Raw genomic sequence first — 7871 nt, forward strand, 5'->3', positions numbered from 1 at the left:
CGCGCCCTAGGCCGTGTGCTAGGCCACGCGCAGGTCGCACCAGGCCGGCCAGACTGGTGCCCGGGTGGGTCACCAACTTCGCAAGTTTGTTGGCTGGGTGTTTTCCTAGTTGTCACGAGGTGCCATGTGTCACAATTTCACTGGAGGGCCAAATCTGCCCTCATCATTTTTATTTGGTAGTTTACTAACAAAATTACACTAATTTATCTTTTACTTTTCAATATAAATTAATTAATAATTTCATTTTCTAACATTATAATATTTTGTTCCCCCATTTGTATTTGGTTATTAATTATAATAATAACAATAACTAAAATTTTATACTTTTTGATAATTGTTTAATATAATTCTCAATTTTATAGGAATTAGTTAAAGGGTTTTCAATTTCTATAAAATGATGTTAATGAGTTAATTAATAATAATATTTATTAATTTTTGGTAATTTACTAACCGTATTTATTAACTTTTGGTAATAACACTATTTAATATTCATTGAATATGGGTGGGATTAAATATTAACCGTATTTAACTATTTATTAATTAATATGAATATTTTAAATGAGGGAGAGTGAGTATAGATGCGGGGATGCATTTTAGGAATTGATTAGGGAGTGGGGCAACACGATACTTTCCTATTGGTTTAAATAAGATACCTTAGGAGAGAGATTATATGAATATTTTTGGGTAGTTGGGTGACATGGCTTAATGGGAGTGGTGGGAAGGGGAGAGGAGAGAAAGTCAAAGAGAACGCAAGGTGGGGATAATGGCGCAAGGAGAGTCATGGTGACGGGACTGTGTGATGCAGGGCTTTGTTAAGTTAAAGTTAAACAATAAAAATACATAAGAGTATATAATTAATTTATATTTTAACGTTTTAATAAACAATCTGACCAAACTCAATCAAAGTTGGTCGGGTTTCTAATATTTCAGATTGGCTTTGGTTTAATAAATAAATATTAATATTTTATATTTTAAATTTACTTTCTCAAATTTATTAGTCTAAAATATTTTATATCGTAGATTTAATTTTTGTAATTTAGTTTTTAATAATATCATTGTAATTTATGAAATTTAAAGTTAATTTTTAAGTTTAAATCTTTTGAAAAAACAAACTAAACAAAAAATAGACCCAAATTGATACAACTCGAGTTGGTGGGTTTTCAGTAATGGTCAATCGATTTCGAGTGATAAACTGTGGACTTGACCAAATCGATTTGGTTGGCGAAACAACCTGCAACCGAACTGAACCAATCATTGAACACTCCTAATTTCAACTAAATTTATAGTCTAATCTCTAATGAACAACAATAGTTGAATCTCTAGTAATTATTGAAAATTTATAGCAAACATACACAATCATTGAAAAATAAGTTTATAATGAAAATATAATAGACATATAATAAAAATACAATAATTACAAAAAGTATACTAAATTAGTGAATAAATAGTGTAATCTCAATTAATAGTTTAATCTCTAATAAGTATTGATGGAGCACGATCCGGCTGGTCTTAGCTGTCCATTGCCTTGCTTCCGAACGGGGTAGTAGGGAACCTAAAACGGAGCGGGGGGAAACCGGTGTAGAGGCTCCGAAGCTCAAGTTAGAATCCTTCAAAAGCAAGGTAATACCGGATAGCGCAAAGTTTGCATACCTCCGTTGTCGGGGGCAGGGGGCTCTTATAGTCACTTCGTGTACTCATCCCGAGGCCCTTGCCAGATCGGGTATGATTACCCTTGTGCTTGTCAATTCGGCCGTCGTCCTTTCTGCTGAGACAGAACCGTCACTGCCTAACCGTCTAACTGTAATTGGCGGTGTCAGTGGCGGTGGCAGGTGGCCGTTTAGAGTGCTGCTACCAAACGTCAGATCCCAAGTCAGTCAGGCGTGGCGCCCTCGGGCACGGACTTCCCTAGTGTCAGGCATGGTACGACTTGTTTGGTTTTGGTGCCCAGAAAGTGGTGCGAAGTGCTGAGCGAGGCGGTCTTGAGCTCAGAGGTATCTATAGGGCAGATCAGTTCGACGAGGTGTATCCCGAACTGTTACAAGGTGGGTCAGTTCGGCGAAGTGTATCCCGAGCTGTTACAAAGTGGGTCATTTCGGCGAAGTGTATCCCGAGCTGTTACAAGGTGGGTTAGTTCGGCAAAGTGTATCCTGAGCTGTTACAAGGTGGGTCAGTTCGGCGAAGTGTATCCCGAGCTGTTACAAGGTGGGTCAGTTTGGCGAAGTGTATCCCGAGCTGTTACAAGGGTCAGTTCGGCGAAGTGTATCCCGAGCTGTTACAAGGGTCAGTTCGGCGAAGTGTATCCTCGAACTGTTTGTCGTTGTCGGATATTAGAACCCGAGGTAACCCGAATCGACATACTATGTTCTTCCAAAAGAAGTTCTGTATGCTTCGAGCCGTAACAGTTGCCAGAGGTTCGGCTTCTATCCACTTCGTAAAGTAATCTACCGCCACAACCAAGAATTTTCTTCCGCCTGTTACTGGTGGGAATGGCCCTAGGAGGTCGATGCCCCATTGTGCGAAGGGCCACGGGCTGGCGAGGTATTTGAGGTCGGAGGCGGGTTGATGGTGGATGTTAGCGTGCTTCTGACATTTGTCGCATTTTCTAACGAGCTCGACAGCTTCTGCCTTCATCCTTGGCCAGTAGTATCCTTGTCGAAGTGCCTTTTGGGCGAGTGCTCTGCCCCCCAAGTGTCCGCCACACAAGCCATCATGAGTGTCACGGAGTACGAACTCGGCTTCGGTAGGTCGCAGGCAACGCAAATAGGGGAGCGTGTACGACCGTCGGTATAACCGTTCGTCTATGATGACGTATTTGGCCGCCTGGCGCTGCACCCTCTTGGCCGCATTGCGTTCTGCAGGGAGGGTTCCGTCTATCAGGAAGCTCGCGTGTGGATCGATCCAGCTCGGCTCTGCTTCTAAGACGGGAGCGACCTACTCTGTCCCCCCGAGAATACTAGGCCGAGGTAAGTCCTCTATGTACACAGTTCTCATATTGTTGTGACTCGTGCTGGCTAACTGGGACAGGGCGTCGGCCTCAGTGTTTTCTGACCTCGGGATTTGCCTGATGATGTGTGACCGGAAGTTGAGCAGGGCTTCTTTTACTTTGGCCAAATATGCGATCATGGAGAGATCGTGTGCTTCGTATTCGCCGGTAACTTGGTTTACCATGAGCTGAGAATCGCTGTAGATGACCAAGTGTTTTGACTTAACCTTTCGCGCTAGGTCCAGCACGGCGATCAGTGCTTCGTACTCTACCTCGTTGTTGGATGCCACGAACTCAAAGCGTAGTGCGTATTCTACTTTTGTGCCGCTTGGGCCGCACAAGACTATTCCAGCTCCGCTGCCTTGCCAGTTCGAGGAACCATCCATGTGAAGGATCCAGGGCTCCTCATCCCAGTTCGCGCTTCGCCTGACCAGGAGAGATGCCACACTGGCTGCTACTTCACGGGGTTCAGAATCTATGGGCTCAGGAGCTCCGGGTTCGCCGCAACTGGGGACCTCGGGCTCGACCTGTGGGGCTTCGTGGCTGAAAGTGCACTCGGCGATAAAATCTGTCAAAGCTTGGGCCTTGATAGCGGTTCTCGGTTTGTACTGGAGGTCATACTCGCTGAGTTCGATGGCCCATTTCGTCAGTCGACCGGAGACTTTGGGTTTGAGTAAAACTTGTCTAAGAGGTTTGTTAGTTAGGACGATGACGGTGTGAGCCTGGAAGTACGGGCGGAGTTTCCGAGCTGCTATTACTAGGGCGTATGCTAGTTTTTCTATCTCCGGGTACCTTGCCTCTGCTCCCTGCAAAATTTTACTAACATAATATATGGGTCGTTGGACCCGGTCTGTTTCCTTTATCAGTACCGAACTGACCGCCTCGTCGCTCGCCGAGAGGTACAGTTCTAAGACCTCGCCCACCTCGGGTCGGGCTAAGGTTGGCACACTAGCGAGGTAACCTTTTAGTTCATCGAACGCGAACTGGCAGTCCTGGGTCCACTCGAACCCTTTGCCTTTGACTGCCTTGAAGAAGGGTAGGCAGCGGTCTGCTGACTTAGACAAGAAGCGGCTTAGAGCGGCTATGCGGCCGTTTAGCCTCTGAACCTCTTTTACTTTCCGAGGTGGTTTCATATCTAGAATGGCTTTTATTTTGTCCGGGTTGGCCTCAATACCGCGCCGATTGACAATGTAGCCTAGGAACTTGCCCGAGGTGACGCCGAAGACACACTTGTTGGGGTTCAACTTCATGCTAAACTGACGCAAGATTTGGAAAACAGAATCTAAGTCTTGTATTAACTCTTGTGAAAACTGAGTCTTGACGACCATGTCGTCTACATAGCACTCTATCTTCGTACCAATCAGGGGTCGAAATAACTTATTTACAAGTCTTTGGAAAGTCGCCCCGGCATTTTTTAGTCCGAAGGGCATGACTTTGTAGCAATACAGGCCGAACTCGGTTATGAAGCTGGTTTTTTCCTCATCGGATGGGTCCATCCTAACTTGGTTGTAGCCTGAGTAGGCGTCCAGGAAGCTTAGCAACTCGTTTCCCGAGGTCGCGTCCACTAGGCGGTCAATTCTGGGGAGGGGGAAGCAATCTTTCGGGCAAGCTCGGTTCAGGTCGGTATAGTCGACGCACTTGCGCCATTTGCCGCTTGCCTTTTTTACCAACACCGGGTTGGCCACCCAGCTCGGGTAATGGACTTCCCTTATGAAGTTTCCTGCGAGGAGCTTCTCGACCTCCTCGTCGACCGCTCTCCAGCGTTCTGGGGCTAAGTTGCGTTTCTTCTGTCTAACGGGTCTGACTACAGGGTCAGTATTAAGTTTGTGAGTTATCAGTCCGGGGCTAATGCCAGGCATGTCGGCCGCGGACCAGGCAAAAATATCTAAATTTTGAAGTAAAAAACTCACCAGTTCGGCTCGTAGGGGGTCTTCGATGGAAGCTCCGATGCTTAGCGTGCGAGTTGGGTCCGTACCTGAAGTCGGGATTGCGACTGTTTCCTCTGTGGGCGAAGCTCGCTCCTCACCTTGCTCCGCAGGCCGCTCCAGTTCGAGGTCGTCAGCCGCCTTGGTTTTTCCCTTCAAGGCGGCAACGTAGCACTTGCAGGACTCGAGCTGGTCGCCCCGCACTACCCCTATACTGAAGTCCGTAGGGACTTCATGGCCAAATAGTAGGTGGAGACCGCCGCCCGTAGGATATGCGTGATCGGCCGCCCTATTATGGCATTGTATGGGGAGGGGGTCACGACTACCAGGAAATCTTGGTTGAGTCTGACCGCACAAGGCCATGTGTCGATTTCCACAGGGACAGTTACTTTTCCGAGGGGCCTGACTTCCTCTCCGCTGAAACCCACCAGGGGAGTGTTCGCGGGCTTCAACTCGCTCCTCTGTAACTGCAGCTGGTCAAATGCTGATTTGAAGAGGATGTCCGCTGAGCTGCCCGAATCTACGAGTACGCGCCTGACCTCGAAGTCGTTGATCCTTAGTTTAATGACAAGCGTGTCATCATGGGGGTAGTGGACTCCTCGCGCGTCGTCCTCCGTGAAAAAGATTGGTTCTTCGGTCTTTGGTCTCTTCGGGGGGTTCCGTTCTTCGTGGGCCGCTTCGCGAATTGAAGTCCGGGCTGGTGTCGAGGTACACCCGGCTACCACCGAACCTCCCACTATTACATGGATGGTTCCCTGAACTGGCCTTTCTTCCGGAGGCTGCTTCTGCAACGGTTCAGCAGGTCTATTGCTAGACTCGGGGGCATCCTTTTCGTGCTCCCTTGCCGACATGCTTTATTGTTATTGTTGTGTTGTACAAAGTTTCTCAAGTATCCGCGACAGATGAGTCCCTCTATCTCGTCCCGGAGGTTATTACACTGTTCGGTGCTATGACCATGGTCTCTATGGAAACTACAATACAAACTCTTGTTTCTTTCGTTCGGATTTCCCTTTAGGCGAGGTGGCCACTTAACATACGGAGCGTCTTTGATCGTCATTAAGATCTCTGTCCGCCTCGTGTTTAACGGCGTGTAGTCCGTCCGAACTGCTAGGGGGGCCCGGAAGGACTGGTTCGGCTTCGGCTCCCGGGTCGGGTTTTTTCTATTCACCTGGTTGGAGAGCTCGCCTTCTCTCTTTCTTTTCTCGTTTCTGCCTTTGGTTCGTTGGTTGATTTCTTCCTCTGTCCTCATGAACTTATCTGCGAGTTTGAGGAATCCGGCTACGGTCGCGGGCTGGTTGGCCACCATGTGCCATTTGAATTCTTTGTGCGTCACCCCTCTTTTGGCTGCCGCGAGCTGCACTGCGGGGTCCAACCGCGGTATCTGCAGGCATGCTTCGTTGAATCGCTTGATGTAGCCCCGAATGGATTCTCCTTCTCTTTGGACTACTCCGAAGATGCTTTCCTCTGTTATGGGGCACCGTTGGCTGGTGACGAAGTGTGCGGTGAAGACCTGCACGAACTGGGCCCAGCACTTTATCGACCCGGGGGCCAGGTTCCTGTACCAAGTGCGGGCTACCCCCCTGAGGGTGGTGGTAAAGGCCATGCACATGCACGATTCGCTGGCCCTGGCGAGGTGCATTTGGGACCGAAAGGCGTCAACGTGGTCGTTGGGGTCGAAGGACCCGTCGTACTTGTCCAGAGGTGGGAGTTTGAAGTCTCTGGGTAAGGGGACCGCCAGGAGTTCCGATGCGAGGGGGGAAGGAACTGAGAGAACCGGAGCAGCCCCTACCTCGTCCGAGCTCGTGTCTTTGCCTCTGAATTCCGACAAGGCGCGGGTGGCGGTTCGGCGACTTCGCCGGTGCCTTCGCTGTTGAGCGGGCCTTGTGCTGGCGCTGCTGGCCTCCGTGTTACCGAGCTCGATGGGCCCGAGATGCTGGTAGTCTGTCGCCAGGGCGCTGAATCGGTTTTCGGTGAGCGGGAGCTCGGGCTTGGAGCGCCTTGGTGCCGACCTCACGGGTGAGGTTCCCGACCCGCCTGCGGGTTGCGAGGCAGGGAAGACATTCTTCTCTCTTCGGCCTGGGGACGAGGCCTGGCTATTGAGGTGGTTCTGGGGCCGGGAGGCCTTCGCCTGGTGGGGGCGCCCATCCTGCGGGGAGGCCTTGACCGGCCTCGGAGCGGGGTGGCGAGGCGGAAGTAGTGGTTGGTTCAGTGGCAGTTGGGGGAACTGCTGTTGATAGTGATACTGGGAGATGTTGTGCAACACTTGGTACTGGTGAAGCTGGTGTTGCTGGAACTGTTGCATTTGGGCTTGCATTGCCCGCATGCATTGCATCAGGTCCTCCAACCGGTTTTGGCTAGCTGCCAGGGAGACGGCAGTTGGTTCAGTGGAGGTTGTCTCAATGGAGAGAGGAAAGGGGATGCTTGTGGTAGGAGGGTTTACGGGTGCCACTGCTTGTGGCGCGTTCAAGATGGGGATCCCATCCGCCGAAAGGGGGATGGTGAACTGTCCAACGCACACTACGGGGACCTGAAGTTGCTCCCCGGTGGCGTTTGTCTCCGTGCCACGTCCGGTGTTGCTGGAGGAGGCCATGAGTGTTGGGTTTTTGAAGAAAAAGGGGTTATCGAAGTTTGGAGGGAGGCTTTTTGAAGCGTTCCCACAGACGGCGCCAATTGATGGAGCGCGATCCGGCTGGTCTTAGCTGTCCGCTGCCTTGCTTCCGAACGGGGTAGCAGGGAACCTGAAACGGAGGAGATGGGAAAGCTCCGGGGGAACCCGGTGTAGAGGCTCCGAAGCTCAAGTTAGAATCCTTCAAAAGGAAGGTAATACCGGATAGCACAAAGTTTGCATACCTCCGTTGTCGGAGGGCAGGGGGCTCTTATAGTCACTTCGTGTACTTGTCCCGAGGTCCTTGCCAGATCGGGTATGATTACCCTTGTGCTTGTCAATTCGGCCGTCGTCCTTT

Source organism: Nelumbo lutea, chromosome 6 (genome assembly GCF_056320005.1).
Source record: "Nelumbo lutea isolate HS-2025 chromosome 6, American lotus-T2T, whole genome shotgun sequence".
NCBI lineage: Eukaryota > Viridiplantae > Streptophyta > Magnoliopsida > Proteales > Nelumbonaceae > Nelumbo > Nelumbo lutea.